This window comes from Pseudopipra pipra, chromosome 3 (genome assembly GCF_036250125.1).
Source record: "Pseudopipra pipra isolate bDixPip1 chromosome 3, bDixPip1.hap1, whole genome shotgun sequence".
NCBI lineage: Eukaryota > Metazoa > Chordata > Aves > Passeriformes > Pipridae > Pseudopipra > Pseudopipra pipra.
This window is the reverse complement of record NC_087551.1, coordinates 9,285,426-9,305,810: the sequence shown is the minus strand read 5'-3', so window position 1 is coordinate 9,305,810 and position 20,385 is coordinate 9,285,426. Positions and strand designations below refer to the sequence as shown.

Sequence of the window (20,385 nt, the reverse complement as noted above, 5' to 3'; positions counted from 1 at the left end):
TTTACTTCATCTGTTATCTTCTGGGCATCTTTTCAGTCATAATCTTCAGTGCCACGAGAGATAGAGGGGACAGAACCCGAGTTCATACACTGAGTTCCTGTGTGTCTCTGTGCCAGCTGAGGATCCAACCTGTTTGTTTTCATAATGGCCACTCAAACTCTCACCACAACACGGGGTTGGACTTTGAGGTTGCCCTCTCCTGATGTCCTGCTCGCAGCACTCATTTCCTTCTAGCAAATGAACCCTTCCTTACTGCAGCAGAGCTTGGTAGAATGCCCCATAGACACTGGGGCAGAGTCCTGCTGGAAAGCACACCTGAAAAGGGCCCAGAAACATCAGCTTTGCTCAAGAGGGGATCAGAGTACTCCCTGCAGGTCCTGCCCAGGGCTATCTCCTACCTCTGACTCATGCATTTTGCAACAGGGGAGATAGCAGGGTAGTGCTCCATGGAATTTGGCCGCTCTGCTCTTTGCTTAGGTATCTGCTTGCTTAAGAGTTTGATTCATCATACCAATTATCATATAAATGCTCTGGCACCCATTCATGCAGCTGGGCTGGCATCTCCCTGCTTGGCACCGGATGTTATTTAACACTGACATTGATTTAATTCTGAAGGTTGCTTTATTGGGTTTTGTAGGTGGCTTTGATGCCGGAGTTCTGGAAGGGAGTTTCACCCTGGTAAGCTGAAAAGCTTGTATCTTCTTCATGTGGCAAAAGGATACATTTCTAATGAAAAACAGCAAATCAAATCAGTGGCTGTACTTTCTTTTAGCTTTCCTTCTATTGTCACACCCTTTTTCTTCCACACCAGCTTTTGTGCCACCAGCCTCTCTTATGACCTCTTCCATCTTCAAAAACTTTCTTCTCAATTTTTCTTTGTTCACGATCCTCCTCTGTTTGCTCACCCTGTTTACACACCTGCCTGGCACATACTTTGTGTATTGCACACTTACAGGGGCCTGAAACATGTGATTCAACAACAGAATGTCCCTCTTGTTTCATGGCCTGACATCGACAATAACATTTTACACTTGTCACGATCCAAATTTTGAATGTCTTTCTCAACTGTCCTTTGTGCTTTTTTGTCTTTCTTGGCCCTTGGCATTTTGTTCTCACCCTGTTCATTCCCTAGAAGCTCCATCTAACTTGGTTTGGGGCATTCATTAGCAGGCTTGTTAAACTGCTTGCACATGCATGTCCAATTAAGTGTCAGGAGAGAGAGTCTCAGACCTATATAATGACATTTGGGTCTGCAATTGCACATTAAACCATCTTCTGGGATTATCTGTTTCCATGGTGGCTACAAATGCAGAGAGAAAGGAGGAGTCACCTCCCACACTACCCAGGAACAAACACATATCTTCAGGAGGAAAGAACAAGCAACTTTTGCCAAGCTCCACAGGCACTTTCCTCTCCCCACAGGATTAATCTGGAGTCCTGCCAAGGCAATGGTTAGACACTGTTTGAGAAATAACTGTTACAGCTCAAAGACGCAGCACTAACCAGACCCTCAAAACACAGCACATACTGTTCAGGGCTTCGGCCTCCACAGCCTTGCAAGCACAGAACTCATTCTGACAACTCTCAAAAGTCTTTCTTACAACTCTGCACTTGTCCATACTTTCTTCTCAGTTTCCTGCTATATTTCATGCCTAAAAATGGCAACAGAGGAAAGAAAAAAGGCAGGCAACAAGGCCATTTAGTCTACCCAAAGCTCTAAATGAAGCCTCTATTTGATGTTGTATCTTTCTGTAAACAGGTACATTTCAACTCAAGATGTTTTACTTTGTTAAGTATTATGGGATTTGGGGAGATTTGAAAATAAGCTTCCATAATTGGTTTATCCTATCAGTAATGTTGATAACTGCATACCTTCCTTGGCTGGCAGGCTAAACTTTGAGTAGTCATAGACTAAATTAAACTAACAATCAACAGAAAACCAGATGGGATTCATCTTTTATTATTGTTATTCAGCATGAATCCTTAAATGTAAAAAAGCTCAAGGTAAAAAGCTCAGTCTGTGGTTCAATTATGACAGTCAAATGCCTTGATCTTTACCCTAACACAGGCCAGACAGAACTGTCCAGGATTAGGCATCATCCCTATTATTTCAAAAGAAGCTCATCATTTGTATCATATGAGGTTACACCACTACAGTCCTGTAAGGAGGATGGTACACATCAGTTTAACAAGTCTTTGAAGAAGCAAAGAACTGTCTTTGAATGGTGGAATACTGTGATTTTTGATAGCTGATTTTAAGAAAAAATAAAATTAAAAAAGGTTTCATTCCGCTTAAAATATTAATCAGTGAATTCAGGAGATAAAACTCTTCATAGTGGTAAAGCCAATATGAGAAGCAAGTATTCAGTGGGTTCTTTAGTCCACAAATGGTAAGGAACCCAGCCCTTGCTTTACTGGAACAGGGATACCTCCAGGCTTCAACAAACAGGCAACACGACCTATTTTACACAACTTACCACCTGCAAATTTTGAAGACCCATCTGTGAGTGAAAATGGGTCCCGACATGAAACTCTGTCTGGATTGTATGAAGCCAAAATTAGGAAATTATAGGATTCAGGATTCAGCTAAGTCTGGAAAATTTTCCATGCAATTCAAAGTCTTAATGAGCTGAGTGAACTTGTTTTCCTTCCCATAGTTTCTTGTTCTTTTCCTTCTCTGTCTTTCTCTCCTTCTTTCTCTTCTCTTTTTGCATTTTTAATTTATTTTTTTTAAGATTGCACTGTGTCTGCACTGACTTGGTACACCTATCCATACTATTTAGACACATACAACTTAAATAAAGCAAGAAACTCCTAAATTCCATAGAGCTGTTTCATTTTCAAGCTAAGAGGCAGCAACATTTAATTACCAGCAGGCTAATCCTGCAATCATCACTCCCTGGAACCACTCCACACAAGGGAAGGGTGTTAAATTGATTCTAAGTAGCACTGTGTAGTGACTGACAAACGTAAAAAACAAACAAACAAGAAAGCAAAGGTGTTCAGACTCAGGACACATTCTGAAATGTGGTAGAAAAGCATGAATTAAGACTAAATATCCACAGTGGCAGATCTAGATTGATTTCCAGATACACCAAAATGTTTCTCCCAGATCTCAAAGACTATTTACCACCTATTAGTCACCTATGGATTTTCTTGTAAGAGGTATCCTTCCATGTCTGGGAGGGTCGCTGCACTAATTCATCAATATGATCCTCTTCATGTGGCCAACCACAGTATGATATGGCACTGATGAAGCAGCTCCAGTTTCTTTCTAAAAGCAAGCGAAAGGAGAGAACAAATATATAATTTCAGGAGCTATAAATTCACCACTAAGAAATTAAAAAACCTATTTACATTATGTTGGCTATTGTGAGAAACAATTACAAATAATATTATTTGAGATACGGTACTCAAATTACTTGCCTCTTTTATCTTAAGAAAAGAAAACTATTCAAGGATCTAATAATTCATAGTTAAATGCAATTCATAGTTAAATGCAATCTCTCCCTACATGCTGCATGCATTGCCTATGTACATTAACTAATGAGATTCCCTTTGTACCATGCAAAAAAAGGGTGACATTTTGAATACATGAGATTAACTATTCAAATTTGGCTGTTATTTAACATAATATTGCCCCATGTAATATGCATTCCATAGTTGGGTTTTTGTGTTTAAATACAAAATCTGCTAAAATACGTGGTTCAAAAGGCATAGTAACATCATACCTAAATCAAGAGCATCAGAAAGTTGTGTGGGGCAGAAGGCCACAGAGGCTTATTATGTGTGATGGGGTTTGAAGAAAAAAAATAATCAGGACAACTACATTTGCTTTCCTATTTGGCATCCGTGGGATATCCCCATGGAAGAGATACAGCACACAAGGGAACAAAGGTGGCAGCTTCCTCAGTGATGATTTTTCATTGCTTTTTTTGTTCTAGTACTGTAGTTCAGAAAGAACAATGGACTATTGTGCTTTCCATCACCACATAATTAACAATATCAGAGATCCCAGCCCTCCTCATAATTCAAAACAGTCTGCCTCATCTTTCCTAGAGTGTGTCAAATTTAACACTTGGTGAATTGAACGAGCACCCCACTCTGAGCATCTATTTTGAAAGGCACCCGGTTCTACAGAGCTATGAGGTCAGATATTCTTCCCCATTCCCACTTTGAGTAGTTGTTCGAAATTGTGCAGAATAACCATCTGCCCTATTTTAGTGGTTACATTTTATGCTCCATGTCATAAACCTCAAAGATTACTGAGGAGGACGCAGCCTATCTAAAACTAAGAGGACACGGGGAAACTGTGCAGTGACAACATGTACTGTTGCAATGCACGTTGCGGACATGGGAGCAGAGAAAACTGATGGCCTCTGGAACCACTTTCTGTTCAGGGATACGACAAAACCTGCCACGGATCGTCCTTATGAAAGCTGAAGCAATGCATCTTCATTTTCTTTTGGTGGGCAGTCACTGCACATGACAAAGAGAGCTACATGAAATGAACCGTGGGTACAGCACTTAGTCCAGCCAAAGCTTTTTCAGTCCTGATAAAGCCATTAAACTGAGTCAGAAAGGACTCATTATTCTTCTCCATAACGTTTCTCCAAAGCAACTGGCTGCAGAGAACCAAGATACTGGCCTACAATAGGAAGGCAGGGGAGAGTATTCCAAGAAAGTTCCAACTATACCTTTATGTTTATGGCCATTTTACCAAATTCAAACACTTTTCTCCTGCTCACTGGGCTATATCCCGAAGGACAGTCTGGCATCCAGTGAGGGACAGACCCTGAAAGAAATAAAACGGGGCACATGCAGTCTAATAGATAATGTCTATTAAATGTTTCAGGCAAGCTTTATCTTAATACCCACCACTTGCTTAATAACTGAGAGTGACAACGGGGAATGACAGGATAAAAATGCTGCACTTTGCCCTTCATTGTATCTAGACATGTATGAAAGTCACCCAGGACTTTGGACTCCTTCCCACAGCTGAGCCAAAAGCTCATTTTTATTAATTTTATTCATTTTATTAGTTTTAAACACAAAAAGCGTTCAAGGCAGAGCTGACCTGTAGGGGATGATCCTCTGTTTTTACAACTAGCATCCTGTTGGCCTTTCCATCCCAATGGATGACCCGCCCACACATATACAGCCCACTTGACAACAACGTTCTTAACAATCTATTTGCATTTTTAATCAGTTTATTGTAATAGTTAATAGTTGATTATTAATAGTAGGTAATTATTGTAGTTAAGCTTTCTTTTTTTAAAAAAAAAGCTATTGATATAAAAAAGGAGACAGAACCAGTATTGCCAGTATCAGTTAAGTTTCACGTTCACTAAAAGAATAATGATGGCTGACACAATCTGCTCGTCCCTCCCAACATCACCACAACCAGCTCAGATAAAGACGTCCCCTTTCATTAGAGCAGCACTTGTGTGGGCACCATAATGCTTACAGAAATGTTAATTTAGCAGCAATTTGCCTTCTAAAGCAAGCAAAAGCCGTGTATAAAAACTGGGGCCCGTAATGCCTTGGTTTCACTTTTGTTTCATAGTTGCTACATGGTAACTGTGAAGCTTCAAGATGAAAAGGCTCCATCTTGCTGCTATATAGAAGTCTCTGTAGACAGGCTTACAAAATAGGTCTCCCAGGAATATATTCTGATTAAGAAGGGAAGAAAAATGAGATATAGAAGGGCTACTCATTTAACCTGATAGGCACAAATATGCCACTCAGGAGGAACCTACTCATTTTAACCAGCAATTTAAATACCAGTGATTTTAAAAGTATGGCTATTCAACTCCGAAAAAAAAATAAATCTTTAAGTTATATAATAGCAAAAAGTGACCAAACAAAAAGGAGATATTTGAAGTTGGACTTCTGTACATGTATAAATGAGATGTATGAAGGGGAATTAGGACAAGTACGAAACATCCAAATTTTGTGGGTGTTCAGGATGTTCTGAGGGACTTCCTTGTGGGCTGCAATCACATGCCACCCCTTCAGCACCGCAGAAGGAGGTCACATGCTGAACAGACTTAAACTTGTCTAGGTCAAGTTTGAGATAAATGGTCTTCTGCATGTAAAGACCCACTCCTGTATCAGTCTACATCAGCAGCTGGGGGAGAAAGGAAGGAAAGGGGAACTTTCAGTGGTTTGATTTGATCTAATGCATGTAAAAAATAATAAAAAAAGCCCTTTTGTTTTCTAAAGAATGCTGTTCTACAAATAGATAGTGATGGATTGTAAATTACTGGATGTAAAGAGAAAATTTTTATATATGTATATTGTGCTGGCAATTTTTGTTGCATGACACAAACAAACAAAAAAAGCATCCTTTTACTGATTTTAATACAGAATATTATCATATTCTGGCAGAACAAAGTACATCATCTGAGAAACTGTCTCACAATGTGTGATGTCTGGTATCTCAGCTAATATTAAGCTTTATGGACCAAGTAATAATATTATGTTAATAACTGCTGATTGCTATTTGTGTACCAGACTGTTCCAATACCATGGTGATGAACATGCTGTTGGTGTCTGGAACAGATGGACAGAACACAAGAGATCATTGCCTTGATTTTAAGACAAATGGGATTACCTGTTTCATTAATAATGCCACACGAAAGCACAGACAAAACCACGATTTTATTTTCATCTCCGGTAAGTGCAGGAAGAAAAAGACACACATTGGGTGTACTAACAATTTACCCTGACTTTCAGAGAGAGCAATCCTTTTAATCACCTGTAAAGCCAATGCAGCTGCTTTGCGCTGTTAAGAGTGGAAACAAAATTCCCCACCTCACTGTCAGCAACCTAACTCCTTTGTAGATCTTTGCAAAGGTGATACTTCAGGCTGGATGTGAGGCAATTGCCCAACACTACTGATTCCCTGTCTGCTGATTTAAAGACCCCTTACAAAGAAGTCATTGCAACAGCTTTCTGTCTTTTCTTGAGAACTGAAAGCACCATGAGTGCCACTTCACATCAACTTTTTGATATGACAAAGAAATAGGGAGAAAAGTACACTTCAATTCCGTGTCGTTTCTTAAGCCCTACCACCAGGTAGACACTTTATTCTGCCCTCTCTTGTTCTTTCACAGAAATGAGGAAGAAAGACCAACAGACAGAAGAAGATAGAAATATTTTCACTTTAGGTTTTGCAGTTCTGTTTAGAATTAAGCCCATGATACTGGGAAAAAAATGGACTTGGGGCAATCTCATAGGCAGTACAATAGATGATGCTGTATAGTATTGACAAACTGGTTTTGAGTGACTGAAAAAGCAGTTAAGTGGGGAAGAGAGCTCTGATAGGGCTCTGGGCCCATAACAATAAGGAATCCTTTCCTATCTCACCAAAAGAGGAAACTGGAATCATACTGCTTTCATATAAGAGCTGCCAATTTCCCACTGATACCAGAAGCCAGTCATGTTTGGAAAGGAAATGACCTATTGCTGCATGGCAAAGCTGGCAGGTGCAGACAGCATGTGAAAAAATTTCCCAATCGCTGATCTGCCAAGGTCACAAAACAGAAAGTACAAATGGTTTTAAGGACAATCATTAAGTTTCTGCCAGGTCATCTGCAGATTCTGACAGCACTTTATTCAACTTGGCATCCAAAAATAAGGCCACCAACATAGGTGAGGTGTCACTGCAGCGATATATTCACTTCTCACAAGACACACAAACAAAACTCTATAAATTACCCTGTCAACCAACACTAGCAGACACCAAAGCACCACAATCATTCAAACAAACGCAGTGGCAATGCATCGTCTTTAAATTTAATCATCTGTCAATGCAGCCAGGAGCGTTCAGAAGTTCCTGCTTGTCCTGCAGCGCTGCCTGGCCCGCAGACAGCTCCCGATGTCACACTGCAGCAGAGCTGGGTGACAGGAGCTGCCGAGCGCCGCTGCCAACGCGACAACAGCGAGCACGAACCGGCTCACCGAGGGGCCGTGTCTCGGACTGGAAGGAGGAACAATCATGCGAAGCGCTGGAAGTCTGAGGAAACGAGATTTAGCAGCCTCTGCTGAACGTGTCAAGCAAGGTCAGAGCTGGACGCGGCTGCTCACCAGGGTGTGCTGGCGGTGAAGCAGCAAAGCCTCAGAACTGAAACGGGAAAACTTTCTGCCGTGCTTTCCCTCTTCATGCCCTGTTTACCTGCAAGCCACACCCATCTGTCCAAGGAATCTTGTCACACCGCTACAAACGTAAAGAGATTTTGAGCAGGTCCCCGTTCGCATCTGAAACACAAACCTTGAGAAAATAACAGGAAATAGCAGAGCAAAGACCGTTTCCAAGAAGCACAGAGCCAAGTCAGCACTTTGTTCTTAGTGGGTAAATTAAAAAACCTTCTCTGCTGCTCTGTGGAGCAGGGTGGAATACAGCAGAATTACTTACATTGCTGCAGAACTTTGCATTTGCAAATATTGACTGCATTTTCATTTGTTTCCAGTCACAAAAACAGGTTGGAGAACGTTGTTATAATGGTATTAATTTGAAAGCTAAGCAATGATAGCTGCACATACAAGACAGCATCCCGTCCTCCTCCTGAGGGATGAGTTCTTCCCTCCATCCTGAAATGGGTATCAAAGATTGAGGGAATGAATTTTCTTCTGAATTGCCTGTTTCTCCTTATTTGCTGAGAGAAGTGACTGGAATTTTAGGGTGTGATTCATTTTACTTTATCAATTACTTCTCTTCAATAAGAAAGTGAAGTTGTGTAATAAAAAAAGCAAAGCTGTGTACAATACCATCGTGGGACTCCCTCTTTACTGTCTTGATAATGCAGTTTATTCATTTTCATTAGGAAAACCCAGACTTTCCATGCTTTGACACTACATTTTTACCCTGGGTTCTAGAAGTTAAACTACATGCTTTTTGTTAACTTTACTATCCCCATATCTAGCAGAGGTAGATAAATGACTACCAGAAAAACTGGTCTGGAATGAAGAGGTCATAATTCAGGGCATGAGATCAGTGAGTAAAAATCTCCATATACAAGGCTTTGCCATCTTCAAGGGTGAAAAAATGTAGGTGGGAGGAAAGGAAAAAGAAGTTAAATGAAAGACTGTCCTGATCATGAGCTTCACCTTTAAGATTTTCTTAGATATTTGCCAATGAAATTGGTGAAATATTCTTGAGCAACAGTTATTTTTCAGCTGATAATATTAAAAATACTACCCAAGGAACACTGAAAGTGGTACTGGAAAATGTGACCCAAGATGCTCTGACTTACACTGAGTATGTTAAGAGGAAGATCATGGCTGCTATGGGTATGATCTGTGCTCTGGGGCACCAGGGTCACACTCTACACAACCTTTGTGGTTAAATCTTGTTTTCCATGATACAGACACTTCCAATACATAGTGTCAAAGGAAGACTATTCAGGCTAGAATGAACATGTAGTAATACTTCTCACAAGCAGTCTCCCAGTCTCCAGCTTTCTTAAACATTTGCCCCTTCTGCAGCCAGGAACACATACCCATGTCTGCCGCCAAGGTTGCACAAACAGACCTCTTCCTCTCCCAGAATCAAGAGAACCATCTTACTTGCATACTGGGCTAAGTACAAAGATCACCCCAAACTATTCATTTAGATTCACTTAGTAGTTAGTACATAAATTGTTGATATTAACAGAAAGAAGGCACTTAACCTTCATGATATCTAAAGGAAGCACTGGATTGGAAGACAGCTCTTGTTTTCCATACATACCCAGCAACTCACAGATGGCTCACAAGGCTCAGTTCTAACCTGCTGGCAAATACAATGTTCAGTGCAGGAAAACGTTCTGAGTAGCCTGAAACTCCACCACTACAGCTTTTCTTGGCCCTGCAGTTGATTCAGGTGTTGGCTAAACTTATGCAAGCACAGATCTGGACAGTCAGGTTACCTGTGCTAGTTTACACCACCACCAGCACTGCTCAGGCAGGAGTCATTCAAATACCCAGGTCACACCACCTGGGTCAGAGTGTTGTGAAAGTCATTTGGCAGGTTTGACACCACCCTGAATTCCTTACAGAGGGGAATCCTAATCTCACTAACTCGGGATTGTTCGGTATTATAAACTGCGCCTCTTGAAAGAAGGCTCATGCCCTGCAAGCTCGTTGCTTGTTAAAATTGGAAAAATAAGGCTTGGAAGGCAGGAATTAAATAAGGAAGCCTGCTATATCATAGAGTAATATAAGAAATAAAATAAAAATGGGGAATAGGAGTTAACTTCCTCAGATTTAAAAGGAACTTATCCCGGGATAAGAGCTGTGCTGTTAGACAACATTTCCTAGGATCTAGTCTACATACAGTTCTTGTAGAAGCTTTATTACTTTCTAGAAGCACAAGTTACAGTTTGTTTAACTGAAATATTATTCTGTTACAAGCCCTACTGAATGGTACATTCTTCCACTGAGGCAAAGAAGTCTTTTTATCACACCTCTCTATACAGATTCTTCCACCCTAGCTATCTCAACAGTTATTTTGTATTTGGGGGAAAAACGTTTGCACTTGGATAAGCACTTAGATAAAGCACTTTGTTTTGTGCAGTCAAAATGTATATTTTTTTTACATGCAATGATATAATCTACATGAAACCTACCTTTCTTTCTTACAAAGACTGACACGAGGTATACACTGTGTATAATCTCTCTACAGAATACATTTTTAGCTGGTGCTAGTAAACATGAGGTAGTTTATTTAAACCTATGCCTGGAGCTAAATGAAGTTTTCAGAGACAGAGGGGACAAGTGCACAGCTGTTTATTCCGAACAGTTCGTCTGATAGTTTCCTCTTTTATTTTTCATTTATGTGTGTTTTTTTTTCCTAGGCCACTACCAGATATTTCAGCTACAGGTTCTCAAATAGTCAAAGGAGGATTATTTTTCAAGTCAACCAAAGCATTAGCAAAACAATGGAGTTCTGACCAACTGAGGTGAAGATCAAAGATGAAGATGTTGATACCAACTACAGAAAATTGCTCTGGTTCACAAAATGTACCTATTAAACTTGACCTACACGTTCAGGTAGGTTGCTTTGTGCATCTGTTACTGGATTTTGTTTTCTCATTCATCCCCACTGTAGCTGCCTTCTAGAAAAATACACATAATTTTGGAATGACTAAGAGGTTAAGCAAAATTAACCATATCAGTAACACTGGTGTAAGAAACAGTTTAAAAAAAGTCATCTACATACAGATTTAGACCAAGACTTGAAATGCTAACTATGTATATTTTCACCTAATAAATAACCAAGTTTCAAATAAATGCCAACAAACCCACAACAGGAGTACAGTGTTGTGAATCTATACCTCAGCTCTCTATGGAACAGGTCTGCAACATGAAAACAGGCTTTAGTGCTGCTCCCATTTACCCTTTCTGTGCCCCAGTCTGAGGCGATCTTGCCAGTGCTGGAATCACCAAATCTGAAGGAAGTGCCTTCTCCAACTGTTCTGATTTCCTAAGGAAGAAAGGCCTTTGTCATCATATTTAGTGTATGAGTGCCTATTCCGCTGTCTTCACTTCCTCTTCCAGTAACTTTTGAATCCAGTATCTGATTTTCAAATGAATTTGGAAGTGAATCACAGGTTTCAAGAAACAAAATTGTCCCAGATTTAGTGGAAGCAGTCAGCCAGCTGGGAAGAAGAGGAGATCCAGATGGTGCCTCCAGCCATCAGAAAGGATATAGGGAAAGCCCCATTCTTACCAGGCATCTGACAATATATATAGGACAAAGACCATACAGGCCAGGGGAAAAACTTGCATGAGGCACAAATCCATTGGAAACCAGGCTTCACTGATTCCATTGCTCGTGGATTTCTTGCTCATTTCTCTTAGGCTTTCCTACCACACACAGGGCTAGGGTTCCCTAAATATCTTCTCATGCCATTCACAGTCCAAGCTGTATTCCCAGTACATTTTCTTCTTAAAAACTCCAGTGTATACTTGATGAGGACTTTTTTCCACACTCATAATAGATCTTCTTAGTGCCCCAAACCACTACACAGTTCTTCAAATACCGTTTCCGTCTCTGTACAATTTTTCCCAGCACAAGAAACCATTTTCTCTTGTGGTCTTATTTAAAATGGGATTCTGCTCGCTGGCATTAGTTTGTAAAAGCACATGAGTCAGTCTTTTTCTTTCTATTTGCTAAGCTTAGATATTCAAATCCCCAGCTGGTATTCATTTACCTTTTGTGCAGGCAGAGGCCTTGCCCATGATGCCACATGATTGTGAATTGTCAGGAGGCCTCCAGGCTATGTGGAGGTGATTTCTTGTATGCTTAGCAGAGCCAGCGGACAGGATTAACTACTGCAGAAGTTCCTCACCACTCTTCAGATGTGCTAACAGAAGAGTTTATGGGAGTACTGCTAACTCAGGTGAGGCAAAGTCAGCTGCCATATCTCAGATCAGGATTTTAAACTGCTTAAAATAACATACCTAATTGTGGTTAATATGAATTAGGGAGCACTTATAAAAACATCCCGGTGACAGGTCAGTTTGTAGCAGCTAGAAGGACCCATGTGGCTGTGGAAGGAACACCTCCTTCCTCTGCACATCTGGATCTGAAACAAAACATCTGTCCATGCCCTAAACTAGACAAGGCTGCAGCTACTCCTATCCTAAGAAAATCAACAATCAGGAACAGAGTCTATAAGACTCCAAAAACATATGCTTAAAAAATAGAAAACCATATTTTTCCAGCAACATAGACATTGTAAGGCCCAAGTTTATTGTACTTCTTCATAGAGCAAAATACTTTTTGGCACATTCTCCAATCCCATAAATGCTGAGAAGGAGTGAAAATTGAACTAATGCACAGGACAACTGTTAAGTCTCAGCCTTCAATCTAATGTTCAATGAACATTACTGATCATGTCTATGAAGCAAGTTTTGCACATTCTTTCACAGTTTCAGTGGCCTTACTTAAAAAACACACACATGCAAAAAGTGAGTTGCTCATCTTGACTTCGAATAAATCTAAATTTTTTTATATTTTGATATTTGAATCTTAGCATACATCTTCTAAATTAACAAATGCCTTGATAGTAGAAGGTAGTAGTAGGCTTTCTTTCCTCCCCCCAGCCATCCATTTTCATAAAATTGTTAGGAAGCTGGAAGACTGGGGTCCTCTGTCTCTCTTCCACATGAAGTGAAATGGCCAATGAGGTCCCATGTTATTGGTGCTGAATGTTGGAATAGGCTGAGTATGATCACACAGGCCTTGTTTCTTTAGGGGATTGGGCTCCAAGAATCATCCCCCAGACACTTTTTGCACTAAAAAGACATCTATGAACTCCCTGATCTGCACAGAACAAAGGAAGTGAAGAAACAAAGCAAGTAAGAAGTTGACCAAAGAATAAATTTCTCTTTGGTAGTCAGAAGAGAAGGATGAAGAAATTTAATTACCACACCCTGCTAGTTATTAAAGGACTATGTGGAAGCCATGGCTGGGCGACTGCTTATGCAAACTTAGGGAAATGTTTGCTTAATAACAAGATTAAACAGAAGGTTCCCTGACAATGTCTGCTGTGTCTGATGGGATGGGACTGTTACAGAAAACCTGATCTCACACTCAGATCCATTCAGGTAGATTGTTGTGTCTGTGTGGAGCAGACAGATTTGTGCATGCACAGGTTAACTGGAGCATTCAAACCACAGGGGGAAAAAAAGAAGAAAATTCTATTTTTTGCCTACAGACTGTGACAAAAAACAAGCTCAGAAAATTAGTTCTGTTATGGACTGAGACTTTGCATGCATGTATCCATTTCAGGCAGAGCAGAGTTGCAACTTGTTCTATTTGAAGGATTTGTTGCTTAGCAAACTTTTAAAGGAAGACTTTTCACGTGCATCTGAATGAAAAAAAATGTAAATTGAGATTTGGCCCAAAATACATATTTTTAAAATGTGGAGCTATAGGCAAAACCAATCAATAGATATACAAAATTTACAATAACATTTGCAAGTAAAATTCCTACTATGAATACCCAGCAGAAATGAACAACGCTGCAGAACTCTCTTGGTTACATTTTTTACCACTGAATGGTTCACATTCTTCAAAAAGATAAGAAGTGGGAGGTTGCATGGAGCTACTCTGATTCATTTAATCTTTTTTTGTCTTCTTCCAACTAAGCATTTTCACAGGGGAAAAACAATGATGTCATCAAGTTCCCCTCTCTGCTGAGACTGTGTAGTTGCAAAGTTTTGTGCTGATTTTGTTGATTAGAAAATTGCAATCGGTGATATTATTAATAAAAGTAGGTTATCTTGCCATTACTTCATGGTAGTTCACGAGGGAGATGGAAGTACCTCATGATTTGCCTGTAGATCACAGTTAGGGGATGAAGGATCACCCAACCTTCCAGGATACCAAAAAGGAGACTGGAATTAGGCACACCTCCTATTTGAACAAAACAATTCCATATTTCATCAGGACTTATTCTTGTTTGCAACATGACTTTCCTAGTTAGAAGAAGCAAACCCAGATGAGAATGAGAACAACTAAATTCTGCCTCTGCAATTTGCTATAGTCTGTCCTTCTACAAATATTGATCCAATTATTAAAAAAATCTAAGAAAAAACACATTAAAATTATTACATAACTTAACTCCATTTTTCATTGTCAGGCACAAAGGACAAATCTAGTTGTTGCCATCTTCAATATCCAAGCTGCTTGTTGTTGTGATGTTTAAGAAAAAGGGTTGAGATCCTGAGTTATTTGTGCCCAGCTCTGACTCCATTTGGAGCTGAGCCTAAACAGCAGTGAGTTGCTACTCAAGACTGCCACCTCCTGTTTTAAATCCCCACTCACTCACGGGCTGATTAGTAACCTGATCATGGTGTTTCTCCTAACACTGGCTTTGCTTGTAAAGCTAATTCTACATAGAAACGATGTTTCCTCGAAAATAATCAGAAAAAAAATATTTACGTAAGTAACAGAAAGTAAAACAACGATGAAATATGTTGTATCCATGTTACGAGCAGCTATTGATTTCCATGGATATCCAAAGCTATTAGACATAATGAACATAATAATAATAAAAAGATTATTTCTTTCTCAAGCAGCACTGTGCTGTGTCTCACTGTTCTGTGTCTCAGCAGACAGGCTCATCCATCTTGTTATGCACATTAATCAATTGCCAGATAAAAATACATTACTGGCATCTGAAATGTGCTACTGCATTTATAAACTGTTGATTAAAGGGAGAAAGATTAAAGGGAGAAAGGGTGCATTTTTTTCCCCCCAACGATTAATATTAACTTAAAGTACAAGTGGCATCAAAACTGCCAAAACTGAGAAATTAGAGCCAGTCTTATGCTTTGCACACTTCAGATGTCTGACAGTTCTTTGCTTTTAATAAATTAGGCAGCAACATCACAGTCTTTTATTCACATCTGAGACTTTCTCTTCATCAGCCTGGCTACTGGAATCCAAGTAAATGCACATTCCTCTATTACTATCTAGTCTGAGATATCAATATCTCCCTTGTCAGGAAGCATAAAAATTCTCACACAAAAGTTTTGACTACATCCAGTGTCCACCTGCAATTTAAAAACAAACACACACTTGTATTTCCTTTCCTTTACTTCTTGTTTGTCTTATTCAATTTGAAATTCGGGGCAAATAATCTCTGCAAAATTGCTAATTGAAAGTTTGTGATATTTTTCAGTGTATCAAGAGAAGAGAGGTTTTCCTTACTTTATGGTAGTGGTGCTGTTTATTTCCCTGTTTATTTCCCCATTTTCATTCTCAATCTTAGTAAGTTTTTGGACTTTGTCAAAAACAGAAGGCCTTAAAAATACCAAGTCTTTTGAAAAAAAGGTGGAAGGTGCAGTTCAAACTCCCAGCAATATCAGATATTGATAATTTGTATACCTTCTGGAAAAGCTACTTAATGAAAGACATTGCACTTAATTCAGAAGTGTCTCTTATTCAACCAAACCTCCCTGGTCTTCAAAATATTGTAGAGAGCTCTCCAAGCACTGCAGGAGCCTGAGCAGGAGAGCTCAGGGAGGAGAGCATCAAACCCCCTGCAGAACAGCAGGACAGTGGCTTTCCTGTTCCTGCATCCCATAGACCAGGAAGCCAAAGAACAGATGTTTTCATCTCCTGCTGTATTTTTCAGCAACCACCTATATAGCCATGTAAAATATTTGGTAAAAACTGAATCTGAAAGTGCAGAAAACAGATAAACAATGGTAAAAAAAAAAAATCATTAATCAATTTGTTAAAAGTAACATTCATTCTTATGAGGTTCAACTGCACTGCAGCAAAGAATGAATTTATTTGAAACCCCTTTCTTTGAAAATTTGAGGTGCAAATTTACTTCAGCTACCAGAATTCAACCAATTACACCAAAACACTATTTTGCATATGCTGTGGATGTGTTTTGAAAACTGCATTTATTTTTTTAACAAGTCAGTATTCAAGCTCAAAGTATTAAAAAATCAGTGTTGTGGTAAATGCACAGGACTGGGCATCAGAAATTTAGATTCTAGTCTTGGCTCTGTCTCAGACTTCCCCCATGAGATCACCACGTACAATTTATCCTTTCAGAATTGGCATCTAATTTTGGATAACCCAGCTTTGCCTGCCAGACTTTAATATCTGGAACCCAATTTTCAGAAAATGGTTTCATTCACTTCAGCTGGTATAAAAAGAACTCAAAAATCTCTGGAAATCAGGTTCCTGAAACTCTGAAATGCCATTGGTTGCCATTTATATCTCTGCAAAGCGTCCTCAAAATGTTACTGGTGACGTAAGTGGAGAATTCAGATTTATTAATACTTTGCATCCTCTGCACACCCCTAAACAAGTGCAAAATATTTAGGGCAATGGAGAGCAGGGTCCAGACAGAGCATCCAGAAGCTTGCCATGAGTCCCGTGTCCAACACACCCCATCTGCACATTTCAGTGCTTCCACTTAGGTTGTCAGAAATTCACCTGTTTCAAATAAGAATCCATAGATGTAAAGGCACATTTTCTTTGTGGCCCCTAACTTTCAGTGAAATCAACACAAGTACATGGCCTGCAGGGATCTGGGCCTTCGTGACAAAGCACCATCACATCTACAGAGGTCAAAATCCATGGTGATTTGCAGTGTGTGAACTCTAGAAGATAACTTTGTTTGAAGTTGTGTTTTAGAAGTTTTGAATGGCAGATGGGACACACGCTAGGGACACGACATGGAACGGAACTCTTGTTGAATTTAAGACACAAAGTGACCTTTACAATGTGTTCTTATGCTTATCTGGAAATGAGTCAACAAAAATAAAAGTTCTTACTGTCTAACCCTGTGATTCTAAAAAGGAAAAACATGTTAGTGAAAAACACCCAACAACAGAAACCTGTCCTCATAATATTTTAATTAAACAGCCAAATACCTCACTCAAGAATCCTCCTGGAAGCTACACTGGATCATACCATCTGTGTGAAGATGTTTTGCAATTATGCCAGTACTTCCAGCTCAGATGACTCAGAATGGGTGGTGTTTATAGGGAGGAGAATCCAGACCTCTTTGTCCTTCACAGAAATCCAGGCCTTCTGAGCACTCTTGTCAGATGCAGCTTGAAAACTGAGTTGTCTTTTCCTACCAGGAAAATTAATCCTGCATGGGCTACCATGACCACACTGCCTCTGGCACCTGAGCAAGGTTGGTTGTGATAACCAGGAAAGTTAGATAACCGGGATTTGGTGAAGGTCAGAGTCCCTTAATGCTAATGAGGTAGTCAGACAATGTTGGAAGTGTACCTGTTGAGGGCTTATTTGCCCTTTAAACCATGATTTATTCAGAAGTATTCAGACTTCCTAAATGTTTACCCACACTTTCATAAATCCAGAAAATGATACCCAGTGCTTAGTCAGGGGACAATTTCCATGAATATTTCTAGTCTGCTATTTTTGGTAAAGTAATGACGTAATTCCAAGACAAAGGCAAAATGCCTCAATAAGAAGCAAAACAGGTTATGGGAGAGAAAAGATTAAGGCTAATTCTTAGGTAGAATATCTTCCTCCTGCCCTGCCAATACAACATGGTAACCAGCCTCATCAGCATAGGAACTGACCTCAGTTTCTCCAGACAGCACAGAGTTTGTAGGTGCAAACCCCATCCCCCTACACTGAGAGAGATGGCTCTGTGGGAAGTGGAAGTGGGACTAAGGAATGCACTGTTTGCTTTGCTGTGTGTGAGATATCGCCAGTTCCTTCCAGACCCTCCTTTCTCTGCCATACTGAGCAGGGTGTGGGACAGCTGTCCCAATAACTCATTTTCCCTTTCTGTTCAGAGTATTTCCTGCCTCTGTACGGGTTCTCTATGCCTGCGCATTAGGATAAGCACGGAGCACTTAATTGGCAAGTTCATAGAAGTCCATTAAACTCAGGGTAAGGTGGTGGTAGTGCTTTATCTGATAAGCTTCAGCACTCTGTTTAGTCATCATATTTTTATTACCTTCTATCACAAAGTCTTGCTCACTCACAAAAGTCACAGCAAGCGGCCACACCTTCTCCTACCAGGAAACTGTGGGTTGTTCTCTCCATGGCTTTTACAAGGAGCAGCAGCAAGCAGACACTAGCTTTTTGGAACACAAATCTATTTACACAATATTATGCACAGGTTACTTTTCATCTTCCTGCAAAACCCCCAAGTTATGAAGCATATATACAAAATTACGCTGAAGATAGGATTTTTTTTTTTCTTCTCTTTGCTTATTTCTTTACAACCTTCTAAGCAAGCTGCACTAACTGGAACATACACAGAATGGAATATGTGCAATATATACAGAAAAAAGATAATTCAAATTTATATGGTACCCATCAATTCATTGATTTTTAAGCTTTTCCATCTCTTTGTATCAAGTGACTGACCTACGAAAGAAATACCAATTCCTGTGTATTTTGGGTGTAGTTAAACTAAATCTCATTCTGTGTTACCCTGCTCACAGCAAATGAAGTTGACGAGTACAGACCACGACAAAACTTCCTTTCCTGGTTCTGAAAAGGTTCTTACCGTGCTCTGCAACTTTCTTCCTACAGACACTGTTTTATTTTTTCTTCAGAACAAGAAGTAATATCTCAGTTCAACTTAATGAGTAAACTAAGTTTTAAAATAGATGTCTGTTCAAACCACACTGTATTTCCTCTCCTGTGTTGTACATGACCTTTAGTACAAAACAAAAATCTTTTAAGGCTGTCCAAAGCTAACAGCAACAGCTGGTAGCAAGAGGAGTGATGAATTTACTGACTGTACCATGCAGTGTGTAAGTTCTGGTACTTCCAGTGCAGAACTTGCATCCCTTTGATACGTAATCTTATATGCTGTGTTATGAACAGCAAATTAACCATATTTATACTTAACAGACCTCAATATCACTATTTCTTGAGTGACTTTAATTAGACCACAATTTCTGCTGGCAGTTCTCAAAATAACCTTTTGTCATACAGCGTTTTCTTTAGCTAACAGTGTAAATCCCTGGTAGGAAAAGGCTCATGTGATAAAAGCTACAAAACGTTATTAAAAAGTTACATGTTATAAAAATTAAAATCTTAAACATATATAAGGATCTAGTGAATATCTAACCTCAGAAAAGTTAGTGGAGGCAGTTTGTTCTTTTTTACTTCAGGTCTGCCAAACGAAAATGTAGTTTGCCTCACAGCAGAGTAAATTTTGCCATCACTGTACATAAGGAGGCATAGCTGAATCATTCCATCTGACAAATCAAGGTGATTTCAACCCCAAATGAAACATTTCACATTCAGAGACTGCAGATGCTTAATTCATGAGCATTAGTATGGTATGGCAGGGTACTATATCCAGCTTATTGGAACTAAGATATAGATGGGCTAAGTGCTTTGTCCAGAATTACCCAGCAAGTCCAACGGCAGAGCAGTAAACAGGGTGTAGTTTCCCTGAGTGAGCCCTCTATGTTGGGTTCAACAAGCCAAGTGATTTCAGATATACAGATTAATTAACTTTTCTGGACAAAGAGCAGGCTTTTAAGGCAATTGCTTTACACATCTGGCTTCAACCAGCAACGTAAACCCTTTGGTTGTACAAATATCAAAACATCATTCCCTGAAAAGTAGATTAAAACGCGGATCACATCTATATTAGAAAGAAACCCATACTCAGGTAAAGCTGCTGCAGAGTGACCAGGATGTCCTTCCATCACATCTGCATGCCACTGGATTAGTCCATGTTTGTTTCCATAGCCTCTTTGTCCTACTAGGTGATGCCCTGTTGTATCCTCATTCTCCATATCTTGATGTGACTAAAGCAAAAAAAGAGTCAAATATTATGACCTACAGACCTGTATTTTAAAAATTTCTGATTGTTCCCACTACTCTGTAAAATTAAAGGTAGAAAAAAACCCATTATAATC

At 39.6% G+C, this 20,385-nt stretch overlaps 1 long non-coding RNA gene across 2 annotated transcripts in view; it reads right to left on the bottom strand.

Moving 5' to 3' along the window:
* Positions 1–3,001: 3,001 nt before the first annotated feature.
* Positions 3,002–20,385, bottom strand: part of LOC135410826 (uncharacterized) — an 18,781-nt gene continuing 1,397 nt past the window's right edge. Inside the window, exons 3-4 of one of the 2 annotated variants that reach the window (XR_010428892.1) lie at positions 4,698–20,274; positions 3,002–3,274 (exon numbers count right to left, since the gene is read on the bottom strand). This is a non-coding gene — a long non-coding RNA (uncharacterized LOC135410826). The remainder of the gene's footprint in view (positions 3,275–4,697; positions 20,275–20,385) is intronic. The other variant, XR_010428893.1, reaches the window with a different exon arrangement.